Source organism: Sciurus vulgaris (assembly GCF_902686455.1).
Source record: "Sciurus vulgaris genome assembly, chromosome: 4".
Taxonomy (NCBI): Eukaryota; Metazoa; Chordata; class Mammalia; order Rodentia; family Sciuridae; genus Sciurus; species Sciurus vulgaris.
In genome coordinates this window covers 115737781-115757375 of record NC_136464.1, presented here as the reverse complement: position 1 = coordinate 115757375, position 19595 = coordinate 115737781, and the positions used below count along the sequence as shown (strand labels likewise).

At 37.5% G+C, this 19595-nt stretch overlaps 1 long non-coding RNA gene across 1 annotated transcript in view; it reads left to right on the top strand.

Moving 5' to 3' along the window:
- The window catches only part of LOC306660582, a 104854-nt gene extending 86842 nt beyond the window's left edge, over nucleotides 1–18012 (top strand). Inside the window, exons 4-5 of the long non-coding RNA XR_013763682.1 lie at nucleotides 6634–6719; nucleotides 16851–18012. This is a non-coding gene — a long non-coding RNA (uncharacterized lncRNA). The remainder of the gene's footprint in view (nucleotides 1–6633; nucleotides 6720–16850) is intronic.
- Nucleotides 18013–19595: the final 1583 nt, after the last annotated feature.

Sequence of the window (19595 nt, the reverse complement as noted above, 5' to 3'; positions counted from 1 at the left end):
ATAAACATACTAAGATCTGAAACTGAAGTAAAGAGAATGAAATTTAGGTCGTCTTTCAGTTGTCTAATCTTTTCATTAACAATTTCTTGTTTATGAAAATGTTCATAAAAAGTGAATTATAACTGAATTACAAAGTTTTTTTTTCCCCAAGCATCCCAGAAAATTGTCCCTAAATTGGTACTCTGTACTTAGGAAATTTGGAGACCATGACATATTTTTCAATTTATCTAATATTTCTTTTCCTTTGACTCAGAGTCCACTGAAAAATCATTCTTGTAATTGTGTGTTTCATTTAAAGAAACATCGACTAATAAGATCATTTTCACTTTGTGGGAAGACATCTGTTTCCAATTTGATTTCTGGAAGCCAGACGGAATTCTGAGCAATTCAACTATTTGAGTCTCCCATCTTTGTTTCCACTGGTAGAAACAACCTTCTTAAATGTTCAACTTTTCCAAATGAATTAATAATATTTTTAATTTATGTTCATGTCTAATCTTATGTTCCCAAGCTGGGATAATTTTGACTCAGAGACTTCCCCACAGCTGTTTGGAAATACAAGGTGTTCTGTACATTATTTTTTATGTGGCTGCATATCATTATAAACACAGAAACCACATTTTAATGTATCTAAATCTGTCTTCCTTTGATGCTCATAAATCGAATATGCACTCAGGGCCATGTGGGTGGTTTTTTTTTTTTTTTTTTTCACCATAATAAACAGTAGTGAAATCTGAGGAGTTATGATGTATAACCTTGGGCTACTAGGGGGTATTTTTTGACACATGAATGTCTCTAGGAGATGGAAAATTCAATTTATTTTATTGCCACTCTTGGAAGTTCTAAAAGTTTGAGGGAATTTAAAAACTGCTCTTCTTACTTTTTAGAAATCTTAGAATCTGTGACTATTAAGAATTAGAATGTCTAGAACTTGTGCAATAGAAACACTAAGAATAAATTACTTAGAGTTGAAGCCAATAAATAAGACTGGCACTGACAGCAGACGAGAAGCAGCCAAGTTTCTGGTTTGAGATCAGTGTCAGGTTCTCCCAGGCACCAAATGGCTTAACTGTTATTTTTATTTTCTTTTTTTTTATCATGCTGTAAACTTTTTTTAAAATTTTTAAACAATAATATACAACAAAATTTTTAAAAAAAATTTAAACAAACTCAACAATCACAAGTCAGGGAGTTTCCATTTCGAGGCTAAAGTGTAATGTATATAAAAACTGTTGAATTCAATGTAAGCTATATTTCTAGTGACTCAAATTGATATTCAAATACTATGTTTTAGAAGGTCATTGTATTTCTGGGAGTGTGGAAGAATAATCCAATTAAAGTGAACCTACCTTACCCTTGATCATTTTTCTTTAAAAGACCATTTTCATGGGTAGGTTGCTGAAAATCAATGTAGTGGATTTTCAAGACTGAATTTTTCTTTGCTTAATGAATGTCTTTATAGGTCCTTTTGCCTATAATGACCTACCCTCTTATTGTCACTCCTGATCCAACCAGGATCCCGAGTTCTGCCATGTACTTAATAAGCCCTTAGTCATTTCCTAGACTCATTTGGGAAACATGTGGTCTGTGAATTGTGAGTTGGTATTTAACCTGAGCCCAGTGGTCAGTTACTGACTTTTGCTAACTTGACCTGACTAGATGAGAATACGGTAGCCATATTTTTGCTATCATCCAAATTAATCTAATGAGCAACTTAGTAGCACAGACTTTAATTTTTAAATCCTAAGCACCATGAAAAGTCATTAACACATAAGCAATACTAAAAATTGTTGGTTGAATGAGTATAGACAGCACACCATAAAGACAGTGTCAATTTCCTCTACACAGAAAATTAAAGATTGTTTCTAGGAAGTCAGAGCTTTGTTGAAATAAGGAAAGATGCCTCTTGTTTGCTTTTGCAAGTTTAATTCTGGGAACAATTTTGTTTGTGCAAATATTTGCCTCTATTGTCAAACTCTAGCTAAAACAATTTTTGTTATCTATGGACGATGCACAAAGTTAACTTCTGATAACAAAGTAAATTAAATAGACTTGAGCAATGTTTCTGTCTCTCGTTTTTAAAATTTGTAACATGCTTAGAATTGATTAATAGACTTAGATATATTTTTACGAAAGTTAATTTTTAAGATTTGCCTCCTTAAATATGTGTTATACAAAGTAAACATTGAAATATTTATTTCAATATTTATTAGATATTTAAGGTAATAGGAAAGAATAGCTTGGATAAATAGTTCTTCGAACCATATCTACAACAAATTTTGCCTTACACCCCTGGTTTTGTTAGATAACTCCTCAGTACCAAATCTTATACATTTTTAATCAATGGGCTATTCGGTAATATTATGTACCCTCCAAGATTCCTGTGAGACAAAGTATTTGAATCTAACATTCAAGTCCTACTGATCTGCCCAGAGGCTCACATTCATCAAAGGGAATAAGGACATAAAGTACTTTGAAATAAACTCTACTACAGCACAGTTTTAAAGATCTGACCACTCTATGCAAGATCCTAATTCTCATCTTCCTTCCCACTCCTGGAATTTCAAGAGACCTAAACCAATATCAGGCAAAGAAAATGCAAATTATAATTGGGAACAGAAAAGAAACGCAGGATACTTATCAGAGAGCCATTGGCTTCCATGACAAGAAAAATATTTACAACCCATGTTAGTGATGGTGGTAAGCACAATGTCATCATTGGTAGATCTTAGGGTGACTTCTTTCTTCACATGGCTGACTCAAGTTTGATGGTCACAGTCTGTGTCCCATGAGATGCCACCATTCCACACCAGGACCTAAAATTTTTCTGTGTCTAATGAATCAGATTCTTCCTCCTGGATTTGAGGTACCTAAAATAGAAAAACACAAGGACTAAGATTCCCTTGCCCAGTTTTATTATGAGCTGTACCCCAAAGATAATTACTGCTGATAATTACTCTGCCTCACTTTTACTACTTAAAATTCTCCATTTTTAGTCAAGTTAGAATGAAGCTCAGAGGCTTGATACTAAATGAAAGATGACATGTAAGAATTAGTGAGCATAGTTATGTGATGGTGAGTTCATGCTGTAATTGGATTACTATCATTAGACTGTAATTTTATCTGTAGAGAACTAAAGTACTATTTCAACTAGAGCTGCATCCCAGATCTGGTATGTGGTTCAAAATCTGACAGTGTAACCAATTCTCCCTAATTTGGTTGGTTGTTTGCTTTTTTGTTTGTTTGTTTAAGTCCTTTCTCTATTTTTAAATATGACTTCTTAGTGTTAGTCCCTTCTTTGGTTTGTTTGTATTTATCATGTATAATTTTAAATATATACATATATTAATTAAATGGGGACATCTATAAAATTGTGAAGCAACTTCTGAAATAATTTAAGAACCAGTATTTTACCAGTACTATGTAAACTCTCTGACCATTATGGTTTGGATCGAGAATGTTACCCTATGCCCTCTCATGTGTAGAAGGCAATGCAGAAAGGTTCAACAGTGGGTCTTTCAGGAAATGGTTGGATCATAAGGGCTCTAACCTCATTGGTGGTTAATTTGACGGATTAATCATTTGAATGGACAGCTGGGTGGTAACTTCAGACAGGTGGGATATAGTTGCAGAAAGTATGTCACTGGCCTTAGGGACTATGTCTTATCCATGGTCCCTTCCTCTTCCACCCCTCTGCTTCCTGGCTGCTATGAGCTTTCCTCAGTAAGGCCCTTCAGCCATCATGTTCTGCCTCAACTCAGGCTCAAAGCAATGGAGACAGCCGATCTTGGATGGATCAAGATTCATCTCTGAAACCTGTGAATATGAAACATCTGACAATATGAATATGTCAATTCACATTATATATGAATCCCCAAGTACTTCTTTTGTTTGACCTACAGACAGACCACTATCCTCCAAAATTTATGAAGAACTTAAAACACTTTACACCACAAATACAAAGAACCCAATCAATAAATGGGCTAAGGAACTAGGCAGACACTTCACAGAAGATGATACTCAAGTGATTAACAAATATATGAAAAAATGTTCATCATCTCTAGTACTTAGAGAAATGCAAATCAAAACCACCCTAAGATTTCATCTCACTCCAAATAGAATGGTGATTATCAAGAATACAAACAATAATAGGTGTTGGTGTGGATGTGGGGGAAAAGGCATACTCATACATTTCTGATGGAGTTGCAAATTGGTGCAGTCACTCTGGAAAGCAGTATGGAGATTCCTCAGAAAACTTGGAATGGACCCACCATTTGACCCAGCTATTCCATCCCTTGGTTTATACCCAAATGACTTAAAATCAGCATATTACAGTGATGCAGCCACATCCATGTTTATGGCAGCTCAATTCACAATAGGTAGATTGTGGAACCAACCTAGATGCCCTTCAACAGACAAATGGATAAAGAAACTGTGGTATATATACACAATGGGATATTATTCAGCCATAAAGAACAATAAAATTATGGCATTTGTAGGTAAATGGATGGAATTGGAGAATATCATGCTAAGTGAAATAAGCCAATCCCAAAAACCAAAGACTGAATGTTTTCCCTGATAAGTGGATGATGATACATAACCGGGGTCTGGGGAACAGGGGTGTAAAAGAAGAATGGAGGAACTTTGGATTATGGAGAAGGAAATGAGAGGGGGGAGGCGGCGGGGTTAGAAAAGATGGTGGAATGAGACAGACATCATTACTCTATGAACATGTATGAATACACGAATGGTGTGAATCTACATTGTGTATGACCATAGAAATGAAAAGTTGTACCCCATTTGTGTACAATGAATCAAAATGGAGTCTGTAAAAATTAAAATAAATATAATTTTTAAAAATGCTATTATAATTTACATTATCAAAGAAAAATTATACCAGACAAGTTAAACAATCACATAAGATTTTATTCAATTCTACTGCAATAAGGTCAAGACTCGCAATATGGAAGACAGAGTGAACTCTGTTGAAGCAAAAGGCAGGAGAGTTTTTAAACATTGGAGTGAGCTAAGAGAAAAGTTGTGAGGGCTATTAGAAGGGAGGTTAGTAAATGCAGTTAGGTCTTTTGTGTTTGGGAATTGGTGTAAGCTAAGCGGGGTGGAAGTTAGGTTCCTATCATCCACCAGACTGAAAAATAAAGACATAATCTTTTTTTGAGGAGGTGGGTGGGTACCAGGGATTGAACTCAGGAGCACTCGACCACTGAACCACTTCCCCAGTCCTATTTTGTGTTTTATTTAGAGACAGGGTCTCCCTGAGTTGCTTAGCACCTTGCTTTTGCTGAGGCTGGCTTTGAACTCACAATTCTCCTGCCTCAGCGTCTAGAGCTACTGGGATCACAGGCGTGAGCTACTTACTGATCCTGGCTTGGACCTTCCTGATGATTAGAGTTCACAGGGATGAAATGTCCTAAGAAAGTCTTATAAAACTGGTAAGAGACTGGGAGAAGATCCATATGTCAAGCAGGTTGAGAAAAAATTTCCAATTGCAAGTTTTCCAAAGTCAGTATTCTAAGTAAAAGTAGGTCAGGGGCCTATATTTGAGAAGAAATCTTTCTAAAGCTTAATCAATCTGAAAGGCAACGTTAAGGCCATTGTAGTTAAAATGTACTTCTAATTTTCTGTTTTCTCGGTGTCATCTTTTAAAAATTCACACATATGAGTGGGTGTAACTAATTTATTTAAATTCACCCCAGTGTAATTGAATTATAGTAACAGGCCACATTTCAACCTCTATTTTCCTGTAGTTGGACATTTGAATTTTTATTTATTTCATTTTATTTATTTTAAACAGGAGAAGCGTATTAATTTGCCAAGATTGCCCTAACAAAATATTACAGACTGGGTGGCGTAAACAATGGAAATTAATTTTTCATGGTTCAGGGAGCTGGAAGTCCGAGATGGAGGTGTTGACACATGTGATTTCTCCTGAGCCCTCTCTCCCTGCCCTGCAGCTTGCCACCTTCTCATTGTGTCCTCACACTGGGCGTCCTCCATGTGCAGGCACCCTGGTGTCTCTCCTGTGTTGTAATCTCCTTTTCTTAAAAGGACAATAGCCAGATTGAATCTGGACAAAAACTACCGGCCCCATTTTAAAAGAATTTCTTCTTTAATGGCCTTACCCTCCCAGGACCTACCCAACAGTCACATCCTGAAGTTTGGACTTCGGAATATGAATTCTGGGGAGGACAAATGAGTCTATATCAGTAAGCACGCACTTTTGTGCTCATGCCCCAGTATTTTTGGATATTTTTCATGTTTTTACACTTTCCTCCAAGGATACATGAGAAATATTTCTTTTAGATGTGTACCTCAAATGAACTGGCGGATTGTCGGGAATATTCTTGCTTGGCATCTTCACCAATGCTTGGTATGGTGCATGGTCCACTTTTCCCAATCAGTACAAATCTTTTTATATCCTGAAAATGGACACAATCAATCTGTTATGTATGGTGCAAATATGTTCCAATTTTGCTATGTATTTCACTTCCATGACATTTTAATGAATGGTATTATATTTCATACAATATAATTTATCAGTGTCTTCCTTACATTATTTCCAGTCCTGTGCCTTTGCTGTTGAAATCGTAATTATGAAATTCTCCCTTACTCCAGCGGGGCGCAGTGGTGCACACCTGTGATCCCAGCAGCTTGGGAGGCTGAGGCAGGAGGATGGAGAGTTCAAACCAACTTCAGCAACAGTAAGGCACTAAGTAACTCAGTGAGACCCTGTCTCTAAACAAAATACAAAATAGAGCTGGGGATGTGGCTCAGTGGTCGAGTGCCCCTGAGTCCAATCTGTAATATCCCCCAGCCTACCAAAAAACAAAGACAGAAAAATTCACTGAAGTATTTTATTCAAACATTTTAAAGGTTTGCCTTTTATATTTGAATCTTGAATCTACCTTAATTTATTTTAGTACCTGGTAGGAGGTAGGAATACAATTTTTGCCCTATAGGAATAAACTAGTGTTCTGGCTCCATTTATCATATAGTCTGTTCCCTCCCTGGTTTACAATACCATGTGTCATATATTACTTCTAGATATTCATGGGTTGCTTCTGGCCTCTCTATTAGAGTTAATTGGACAGAATTTTTCTTCCTGAGGCAATACCATGGGCTTGGAACGGGTCTTTGAATGTACAAGGGGATGCTCATTTATTCTTTTCCTTCATTAGGAAAATTCTGAAATAGTTTTTGACTTTTGTCATGTCAAATGAATGTTAGAATCTGCTTGACTGGATTCAAAATAAAATTCATTGTGATTTTTATTGCAATTTATCTGAGCCAATAGAAACAGTTTATAGATAACGAACATCTTCATGATTTTCCTTTCTGCAAACAGAATATTTTTCCATCTATTAAACCTTCTCTAATGGGAATAACATTCTTGCATTGAATGAACATTTTCAAAGAAAACTAGGAAGGTTTCTTTTACATTTAAACTTAAATCTTGGCTACACTGTATTTTGATATCAATAGAGTTACACATATTTTAAAAAAATGTGTTAGCTTTGTATTTTTCCAAAATTTACATATAGAATTAAGCCCTAAGGTGTGACCACCAAGAGCAAGTTATAACAGCATTTGAACTTCTATCTTGATATCTTATATCACTCATTCTGTGAGAATCTGGTCACCATAGTATGAGGACACCAAACACTCTTAGTAAGTCACAACCAGCATCAGCTTCCAGCCATGTGAGGGTGCCACCTTAGAAGTAGATTCTTTGCCAATATTTACATGTTTATATGAATATAACCCTAGCTCACACATGACTACAACTTCATGGGAGACTCCAAGCCAGAACCACCTACCCAAGCTGCTCCTAAATCCCTGATTCATAGAAACTAGTAGAGGTAGATAACGGCCATCATTTAAAGTCATTAAGTTTTGAGTTGATGTGATACTCAACATTATATACCTAATTTGCACATTTACCAATTTTTTTCACAATTCTTTGTTACATCTTTCCCACAGGGTTATTTTCCTTCTTCTCGAGGAAAAATTTTAGACATTTCTTAATGAAGTTGGTTAGGGGTCAATCTCAAATCTTCTTTATCTCAAACCACATTTATTTCAACCCAGTTGTAAGAAAATAAAACTCTGAAAGTTTTATTCTGTTCATTTAACTTCCAAGTATTTGTTTAAAAAGTGCTGACAATAAAAGTGATGCTCTTTGTAAGAAGTTTGTATTTCCCTCTGGATACATTGTTTTTCCTCCAGGTTTTCCATGGATTTACTAAGTCTATATTTCATTTTTAACTGTCCTATTTTGAATATGTGGTGCTCTCTGTGTAGTTGAATCTGAACCTTTTATTTACTCTAGAAAATTACCAGCCATTATTGCTTGAGACATTGTCCTTCTTCATTTTATTTTTTCCTTATGGGTCAGTAATAGGATTGTTAAGCTGTCCTCTGGGCCTCTGGTTACCACTTTCAGATTTTCTGTTTTTTTCAGTTTTCTGTATTGCAACCTAGGTAATTTCTTCATATATATATTCCATTTTATTAATTCTTTCTTCAATTATGTTTCATGTATTGACTAACCTACACATTAAAATTTTATTTTGATTATCAATATTTCTTTTTTTTTTTATTGTAAACAAATGGGATAATGTTGCCTCTCTGTTTGTACATGGCGCAAAGGCATACCATCTGTGTAATCATAAATCCACATACAGTAATGTTGTTTGATTCATTCTGTTATTTTTTCCCTTCCCCCCACCCCTCCCACCCCTCTTTACCCTCTATACAGTACTTCCTTCCTCCATACTTGCCCCCCTCCCTAACCCTAACTCTAACCCTAACATTAACCCTTCCCTCCCCCCCTTTATGTGTCATCCTCCACTTATTAGTGATATCATTCGTCCCTTGGCTTTTTGAGATTGGCTTATCTCACTTAGCATGATATTCTCCAATTTCATCCATTTGCCTGCAAATGCCATAATTTTATCATTCTTTATGGCTGAGTAATATTCCATTGTGTATATATACCACAGTTTCTTTATCCACTCATCAATTGAAGGGCATCTAGGTTGGTTCCACAGTCTGGCTATTGTGAATTGAGCAGCTATGAACATTGATGTGGCTGTATCTCTGTAGTATGCTGATTTTAAGTCCTTTGGGTATAGGCCAAGGACTGGGATAGCTGGATCAAATGGAGGGTCCATTCCAAGTTTTCTAAGGAATCTCCACACTGCTTTCCAGAGTGGCTGCACTAATTTGCAGCCCCACCAGCAATGTATGAGTGTACCTTTCTCCCCACATCCTCGCCAACACCTGTTGCTTGTATTTTTGATAATCGCCATTCTAATTGGGGTGAGATGGAATCTTAGGGTGGTTTTGATTTGCATTTCTCTTATTACTAGAGATGTTGAACATTTTTTCATATGTTTATTGATTGCTTGTACATCTTCTTCTGTGAAGTGTCTGTTCATTTCCTTAGCCCATTTGTCGATTGGATTATTTGTATTGTTGGTGTAGAGTTTTTTGAGTTCTTTATAGATTCTGGAGATTAGTGCTCTATCTGAAGTATGATTGGCAAAGATATTCTCCCACTCTGTAGGCTCTTTCTTCACATTACTGATAGTTTCCTTTGCTGAGAGAAAGCTTTTTAGTTTGAATCTATCCCAGTTATTGATTCTTGCTTTTATTTCTTGTGCTATGGGAGTCCTGTTGAGGAAGTCTGGTCCTAGGCCGACATGTTGAAGATCGGGACCTACTTTTTCTTCTATAATCTGCAGAGTCTCTGGTCTGATTCCAAGGTCCTTAATCCATTTTGAGTTGAGTTTTGTGCAGGGTGAGAGATATGGGTTTAGTTTCATTCTGTTGCATATGGATTTCCAATTCTCCCAGCACCATTTGTTGAAGAGGCTATCTTTTCTCCATTGCATATTTTTGGCGCCTTTGTCTAGTATTAGAAAGTTGTATTTATTTGGGTTTGTGTCTGTGTCCTCTATTCTGTACCATTGATCTACCTGTCTATTTTGGTACCAGTACCATGCCGTCTTTGTTACTATTGCTTTGTAATAAAGTTGAAGTTCAGGTATTGCGATACCCCCTGCTTCATTTTTCCTGCGAAGGATTGCTTTAGCTATTCTGGGTTTCTTATTCTTCCAGATGAATTTCATGATTGCTTGCTCTATTTCTGTAAGGTACGTCATTGGGATTTTAATTGGGATTGCATTGAATCTGTATAGCACTTTTGGTAGTATGGCCATTTTGACAATATTAATTCGGCCTATCCAAGAACATGGGAGATCTTTCCATCTTCTAAGGTTTTCTTCGATTTCTTTCTTTAGTGTTCTGTAGTTCTCATTGTAGAGGTCTTTTACCTCTTTTGTGAGATTGATTCCCAAGTATTTTATTTTTTTTGATGCTATGGTGAATGGGGTAGTTTTCATAATTTCTCTTTCTGAGGATTCCTCACTTATGTATAAAAATGCATTGGATTTATGAGCATTGATCTTGTAACCTGCCACTTTACTGAATTCACTTATGAGTTCTAACAGTTTTCTGGTGGAATTTCCTGGTTCCTCTAAGTATATAATCATATCATCCGCAAATAGGGATAGTTTGAGTTCTTCTTTTCCAATTCGTATCCCTTTAATTTCCTTGGTTTGTCTAATTGCTCTGGCTAGAGTCTCAAGAATGATATTGAATAGGAGTGGTGAAAGAGGGCATCCCTGTCTTGTTCCAGTTTTTAGGGGGAATGCTTTCAGTTTTTCACCGTTTAGAATGATGTTAGCCATGGGCTTAGCATAGATGGCCTTTACAATGTTAAGGAATGTTCCTACTATCCCTATTTTTTCCAGTGTTTTGAGCATGAAAGGGTGTTGTATTTTATCAAATGCTTTTTCTGCATCTATTGAAATAATTATGTGATTCTTGACTTTAAGTCTATTGATATGGTGAATTACATTTATTGATTTCCGGATGTTGAACCAACCTTGCATCCCTGGCATAAAACCCACTTGATCGTGGTGCACTATCTTTTTAATATATTTTTGTATGCGATTTGCTAAAATTTTATTGAGAATTTTTGCGTCAATGTTCATTAATGATATCGGTCTGAAATTTTCTTTCCTCGATTTATCTCTGTCTGGCTTGGGTATCAGGGTAATATTGGTTTCATAGAATGAGTTTGGGAGGGTACCCTCCTCTTCTATTTCATGGAATACTTTGAGAAGTATTGGAATGAGCTCTTCTTTAAAGATTTTGTAGAACTCGGCTGAGAACCCATCTGGTCCTGGACTTTTCTTTGTTGGTAGGCTTTTGATGACCTCTTCTACTTCATTACTTGAAATTGATCTATTTAAATTGTGTATGTCCTCCTCGTTCAATTTAGGCAATTCATATGTCTCTAGAAACCTGTTGATGTCTTCGAAATTTTCTATTTGGTTAGAATATAGATTTTCAAAATAGCTTCTAATTATGTTTTGTATTTCAATCGTGTCTGTTGTGATATTTCCTTGTTCATTCTGAATTTTGGTGATTTGGGTTTTCTCTCGTCTTCTCTTTGTTAGAGTGGCTAAGGGTTTATCAATTTTGTTTATTTTTTCAAAGAACCAACTACTTATTTTGTCAATTTTTTGTATAGTTTCTTTTGTTTCAATTTCGTTGATTTCAGCTCTGAGTTTAACTATTTCCTGTCTTCTACTACTTTTGGTGTTGGTCTGTTCTTCTTTTTCTAGGGCTTTGAGCTGAAGTGTTAGGTTGTTTATTTGTTGATTTTTACTTCTTTTATTGAATGCGCTCCATGAAATAAATTTTCCTCTAAGTACTGCTTTCATAGTGTCCCAAAGATTTTGATATGATGTTTCTTTGTTCTCATTTACCTCTAAGAATTTTTTAATTTCCTTCCTAATATCTTCTGTTATCCATTCATCATGTAATAGCATATTGTTTAATCTCCAGGTGTTGGAGTAGCTTCTGTTTTTTACTCTTTCATTTATTTCTAACTTCAATCCATTATGATCTGATAGAATACAAGGTAGTGTCTCTATCTTCTTGTATTTGCTTACATTAGCTTTGTGGCATAATATATGGTCTATTTTAGAGAAGGATCCATGTGCTGCTGAGAAGAAAGTGTATTCACTCTTGGTTGGATGGTATATTCTATAAAAGTCCGTTAAGTCTAAATTATTGATTGTGTTATTGAGATCTATGGTTTCTTTGTTCAATTTTTGTTTGGAAGATCTGTCCAGTGGTGAGAGAGGCGTGTTAAAATCACCTAGTATTATTGTGTTATGGGCTATTTGGTTTCTGAAATTGAGAAGGATTTGTTTGACATACATGGATGAGCCACTGTTTGGGGCATAGATGTTTATGATTGTTATATCTTGCTGATTTATGGTTCCCTTAAGCAGTATGTAATGTCCTTCTTTATCCCTTCTGACTAGTTTTGACTTGAAGTCCACATTATCTGAAATGAGGTTGGATACCCCAGCTTTTTTGCTGAGTCCATGTGCATGATATGTTTTCCCCCATCCTTTCACCTTTAGTCTGTGGGTATCTCTTTCTACGAGGTGAGTCTCTTGCAGGCAACATATTGTTGGATCTTTCTTTTTGATCCAATCTGCCAGTCTATGTCTTTTGATTGATGAGTTCAGGCCATTAATATTCAGGGTTATTATTGAGTTATGATTAGTATTCCCGGTCATTTGGTTCATTTTATTTATTTATTTATTTATTTTGAGACGACTTGGTTCTTCCTTTATTTGACAATTCCTTTAGGATAGTTCCTCCCATTGCTGATTTGTTTCTTTGTTTTTCATCTCTTCCTCGTGGAATATTTTGCTGAGAATGTTCTGTAATGCTGGCTTTCTTTTTGTAAATTCTTTTAGCTTTTGTTTATCATGGAAGGATTTTATTTCATCATCAAATTTGAAGGTAAGTTTTGCTGGGTATAAGATTCTTGGTTGGCATCCATTTTCTTTCAGGGCTTGAAAAATGTTGTTCCAGGCCCTTCTAGCTTTTAGAGTCTGGATTGAAAAATCTGCTGATATCCGTATTGGTTTCCCCCTGAATGTAATTTGATTTCTCTCTCTTGCGGCCTTTAAAATTCTGTCTTTATTTTGTATGTTGGGCATTTTCATTATAATGTGCCTTGGTGTGGGTCTGTTGTAATTTTGTATATTTGGAGTCCTATAAGCCTCTTGTACTTGATCTTCCATTTCATTCTTCAGATTTGGGAAATTTTCTGATAGTATTTCAATGAATAGATTGTTCATTCCTTTGGTCTGTTTCTCTAAGCCTTCCTCAATTCCAATAATTCTTAAATTTGGCCTCTTCATGATATCCCATAGTTCTTGGAGATTCTGTTCATGATTTCTTACCATCTTCTCTGTTTGTTCATCTTTGTTTTCAAGGTTAAATATTTTATCTTCCATGTCTGATGTTCTGTCTCCCAGGTGCTCTATTCTATTGGTTATGCTTTCTATGGAGTTATTAATTTGGTTTATTGTTTCCTTCATTTCAAGAATTTCTGTTTGGTTTTTTTTCAATATCTCTAACTCTTTATTGAAGTGATCTTTTGCTTCCTGTATTTGCTCTTTTAACTGTCGATTGGTGCGATCATTCAGTGCCTGCATTCGCTCTTGCATCTCGTCATTTGCTTCTCTGAGCATTTTAATTATGTACATTCTGAACTCCCTTTCTGTCATTTCTTCTGCCATGCTGTCGTTGGGTTTCATTGATGTAACATCTAGATTTGTTTGCAGCATTTTCTTTCCTTGTTTTCTCACATTGTTCAGGTATCAGTTGACCGCTGTGATATTGCAGATTTCCTCTATTGTCTTATAATATCCCTGAAGATTTCTATTATATCCCCTCTTAGTCTTCAGTAGCCTGAAATCTTGGAGGAAGTTGATAATGCAGTGCTCCACAAGGGAGCTGACTCCCTAGGGGTGGTGGCCTTCCGGTGGGGTATATTCCCTGCTAGTGGGCAGAGGTACCTTCACTTGCTGATGAATGGTCATCCAGAAGGGAAGTAGGATGTGGGCTGATGCAAGACCATTTTGGGCCTGTGTCTCTGATTTTACAGTCCTTTTGGGAGAACCTCACCCAACAGGGAGGAGTCACCCGGTGGGGAGGTCTTGCTGGTCGGTTTTCCTCCCAGAGGTTCCGTTCAATTCACAACTACCGCCTGGGCTGGGCAGCCTTCTTCTGCAATGTTCCCAGGGACCCGGACCTACCTCCTGGGCCTGGAAGCCTCACCCTTCGCAAACGAATCTCCTTAGGCTGCCTCTCCTCAGAGAAGCTGCCTGCAGTCCTGGAGCCTTCGCTCCGCCCCTCAGTTTGTCTGTAGGGCCCTTCCACCAAGAAGCCGTCTAGGACCCTGCTCTGCACTTTTCGCCTGGCTATGCGGCCCCTCCTCTGAGCAGCCACCTGGAGCCCCTTACAATCGCTCCGAGTCCCAGTGACCCGCCACACGCCTTTTCCTCCAGCAGCCACCTGTTGTTCCGTGCAATCGCTCTAAGACCAAGTGACCCACCACGCACCTCTTTCTCCACCAGGCAGTCACCCAGAGATCTGGTGCATCACGAGTCCCAAGAACTCACTGTGCACCTTCTTGTCCCAACTGCCTCCTGTAGCCCTGGTGCAGTCACTTCGAGCCCAAGCACCCCGCCGCGCTCCTCCTCCTTCTCCAGACAACCCCCCTGTGTTCAGGAGCGGATGCTCTGGGACCAAACCACTCACCACGCTGTTCCACCGGATAGCCGCCCAGAGCCCTGGCGCAGCTGCTCCAATTCCAAGCGACGTGCCGAGCCCGTATTTCTCCTTCTCCTCTGGGCAGCCCCCTGTGTCAGGGGTGGTCACTTTCAGTCCAAACAGCTCACCAAGCACCTTCTCCTTTGGGCAGCCTCCCAGAGCCCGGGTCGGTTGCGCCAAGTCCAAGCGCTATGATGAACAGCCACCTCTCCAATACTCCCAGTTGTCTGTGATCACTGCTCCGGCGGGGGGAGGGGCATCTCGCCGGCAGCTTTACTTCACAAAAGTTCCCTGCTTTCGGGGCTACCGCCCCTTCCGGTACGCCTGCCCCGTCTGGGACGCCTGCCCAGTGGGAAACACTCACCCGGCTGCTTTGAGTTGGTCCCAAGTCTCTCAATATTTCCTTTTCTTGAGTCCTGAGTCCACGCTGCTCCTCCGGATAGCGGCCCGGAGCCCTGGCGCAGCTGCTCCAAGTCCAAGCGACGTGCCGAGTCCGTATTTCTCCTTCTCCTCTGGGCAGCCCCCTGTGTTCAGGGGTGGTCGCTTTCAGTCCAAACAGCTCACCGAGCACCTTCTCCTTTGGGCAGCCTCCCAGAGCCCGGGTGGGTTGCGCCGAGTCCAAGCGCTGTGGTGAACAGCCACCTCTCCAATGCTCCCAGCTGTCTGCGATCACTGCTCCGGCAGGGGGAGGGGCGTCTGGCCGGCAACTCTACTTTGCAAAGATCCCTGCTTTCGGGGCTACCGCCCCGTCCGGGACGCCTGCCCCATCCGGGACGCCTGCCCACTGGGAGACTCTCGCCCGGCTGCTTTGAGTTGGTCCCAAGGCTCTCTATATCTCCTCTTCTTGAGTCCTGAGTCCTGGAGCAACACGAAACGCAGCCACCCTCTAGTCCGCCATCTTGAATCCCCCTCAATATTTCTTTATAAAAATTATAGCTAGCTGTTTCACACATGAGTGTCATTGGGAGATGTTTGTCCTATGTCTTTTGTTTTCAGGAAAAAGCAATATTGTCATTTCATACTTCACGGTTTAATATGAGTAATTGGTAGAGGCATCTGAAATAGTCAATCACTTTCATTTGGGAAACTTTTAAATCTTGAAAGTATAGAATTATAAAGATTTTCTATACTCATGCAAATATTGATAAATTGTATCATTCTAAGCATACATCTTTTATTAAATGCCTTGGATTGTTATTGTACCAACTTCTCATTAGGCTTTTCCAGCCTATTTAATATTTCCTTTTTAATTCCTGATATTGATTGTGGCTTTTTTTCTTTCTTATTTGATCTCATCAAAGATTCATAAATTATATTAATTTTTTAGTATTTCTGTACTTATGACCCTATAATATTTCTTTTCTTCTATTTTCACTTGGTTTGATTTACCATTATCTTTATAAATTCTTGAGATGGATGAATGATTGATTTTTTAGCCTTTTTTTAAACTAACATATACATGTTTAAGGATGCATGTTTCTTTCTAAGCATATTTTAACAGAAATATGCAAGTTTTTGGAAAGTGGCCTATTATCTCTAATTCAATAAAACTATTTTCTAATTACCATTATGATTTTTTTCTATGACCATAGGTAACTTAGAAATGTATTTCTTCACTTTAAATATATGGAATTTTCCAAAGAAATTCTTTCGTTTTCAGATTTGTTGGTGAATTATATTGTGATTAGAAAATACAAACTTAATCAACTCAATTCTTTGACCTTTATTGGGATATGCTTTGTGAAGTAGCATATGATTAATTTTTTTAACTGTCCTATTTATCCTTGAAAAAATATATCCTACAGTTATTTGGTTTGGGGGTATTACGTGGGTGTGGGTAGAGGTCAAGTCTATTAATCAGTAATTTAACTTTTTATTTTTCATTTAGTTTTTCTCTAGTCTAATAATTACTGAAAGAATGGTGTTAAAATATTCCAATATCACTTTAAATTTGTTTATTTCTCATTTCGGTTCTATCAATGTTTGGTTGAGGTCACAATATTAGGTTCATGCAAATTGTTTATTGTTTATCTTCCTAGTTTTCTTTGTCCATTTGATATAACACAATTCCTGCGACTGGGTAATTTATGAAGAACAGAAATTTTTATCTCTTCTAGATACTAGAAGTCCGAAATTAAGGAACCAGCAAGTATGGTGTCTGGCGAAGGTCTCATCTCTGCATCCAACATGGCAGCTTCCTACTACATCCTCCTGAGGAAACGTATGCTGTGTTCTCTCATAGCAGAAGAGGGTGAAGGGAAAAGGTCTATGCTAGCTCCCTTTAGCTTTTTTATAAGGCACTAATCTGTTCAAGAGTGTGGAGCCCTCATGACTTAGTCACTGCCCCAAAGGCCCCTCTTCTTAACACCACCACTATCAGGATTAAGTCTCAGCACATGAATTTTGGGACACATTTAGACCCCAACACTAGAGAATTGAATTTTTAGCATTCTGAGTGTTTTCCTTTACTTCTAGTAATGCTTTCTGAGAGCAGTACCTGATTGCTTTGTATCATGTTTGTAGTTGCTGGGTATACATTTTTCCACTTTTGGTGACTTCAGGTTTCATTTTGATCTTGGCCCAGGTCCTGCTTTTTTATTTCACTCATTCTACAAGCTCATACACAAAAACACACTTGCCACACCACAAACCCCACACTTTCCACACACATAGGCAAACACACACACACACACACACCTGCAGCTTTGCTTTGTTCCTTTTTCTCCAGGATCGTCAACCCAAATCACCTAGGAATTACTAGAAACAAAGCTAAGCTAAAGATTACTTTAATAGTTCTTTTTTTCTTTTTCCTTGAGCATTTGCATATGTATTTTACTTCTTAAACATTTCAGACATAGTTACACTATAATTTTAATTTCATAATACCAATATCTGAGGTATTGTAGGACTAATTGGTTTTGAATTTTACATGATTATTAAACTTCATTTATATTTAGTTGAATTTATTCCATGGATTCCTGAAAGATTAAAATCACAATGCTTTCTTTCAAAAAGAATGTACACTTATTCCTCCCCAATGTTCTTTGAGTCCCTTTTGAGGATATCTTGTTTATATCAGGGATGTCAGAATTACCTTCACTCCCTGACATTGGTCTCAATATCAAATTTCCGGATTCCATTGTTGATTCAGTCATTGGACTCCAAAGTAACTTCAGCTTTTAAGTATGTTTTTTCCTCTCACTCTTCACTTTGCTATTCTTGTTTCTCACTTTCTCAAGAGACCAAGACTGTGTTTATCACACACACACACACCTCTCTCTCTCTTCATATATATATATATATATACACACACACACACACACACACACATATATATATACTTTGTCTTATATATACACATATATGTGTGTGTGTGTGTATATATATATGTATATACATATATATATATATATATATATATATATATATATATATATACACTTTGTCTTAGTTATGAATGATTTGGTTGTGTCCAAAAGGTGGTTCCTTTGGATTCAGTTATTTATCATACTGCTTACGGAGTCTAACTCCTCTGCTTTCCGTCTTCCATCCTGTGTTTCTTTATGTTTTTTAATAGCAGATGAATCTATATTTCTAAGGAAAACCCTGTTGAAATGTAATCTACTCCTCCCTTACTACAAAAAAACTCCAAGAACTTTAATTACTAAAGTAATTAAATACTTAAAAGCCCACTTGTGCTTTTTCATGCAAAGACCTCAGTTTCTTCCCATTCCCACCAAACACATCAGCAATGGACTATCCAGCTTAGAGAGAAAGACAGGACTGGAGGGATAACCACAGAAATGCAGTGAAGACTACAACCCAATGGTGCTGCCAGCCACAGACTGAGGAAGTAGCACGATAAGTTTAATGCAGAATGTATTTTACAGTGTTAGACTCCCTCTAACAGGAGGGTGAATTATTCCAAAAAGTGAGTGAATTGGTAAGATTTTAGACATCTTCAAAGGCAAATTGCCATGACCATCTGCTCTGAAATCTGTGTGAACACTAGAAGCAAGATTTGAGCTAATGCATTCCAGGTTTCAAATTGTCCTAGTGAATGGAGACTACTTGCATATCTTATTTTCTTGTATATGTAGAATGCAGCCTTGGCTTTTGGTATGAAGCCCTGGGCAGTTTGGGGGGAAAATAAAAAGGCTAGTTAAGATAATTTTTGCAAAAGAAGTCACTTCATTAGTAATCAGCATCACTGCAGTGCTTATTTATGTCTGTCTTCTGAGTGGCTGGAACAGAATTCCAACCTAATACCATTTCTGCTTTCAAAGGACTCTATCTTCTAGACCTCATTTAGCATGAGGATAGAGAAACACAGATAAATGTCTTATCAGGCAAAAAAGTAATTTCATGTTCTTGCAGTTCTTTTCTCTGTCTATTCAAATGCTAGATGCCCTTTCATCTTCTACAAATGATTTTCTCTTAATCCGCAAGAAACTAGTTCATTCTTTCTAACAACATCATTATATTTTGAGTGAATTATCACAGAACAATTAAGAGCTGTTCTCATGTGACACACTTATCTTTGGTTGTTTGTTTCAAAATTTGATTCAGCTGTGCCCTCCACTATTTCCTCATTTTGTTGAATGCTTGTGTTAGCTTGGAGGAAAGAAAAATAACACAGTAGGGGGCAGGGTAGAAGTCACTGTCACAGAAGACAGCATTGCCTTTGGAAACAATGTTCTTCATTATAGTTCAATGAGCTAATAGCAATGCATTATTTTATTAAAAGGCATTACTACCAGCACAAAGCAAAGCATCCTGTAATATTAACTAAGCTGTTGCTCTGATACTTTTGGATATAAAGAAAACTATTTGAATAAAATCCTGTTTTGTCATGGTTTACA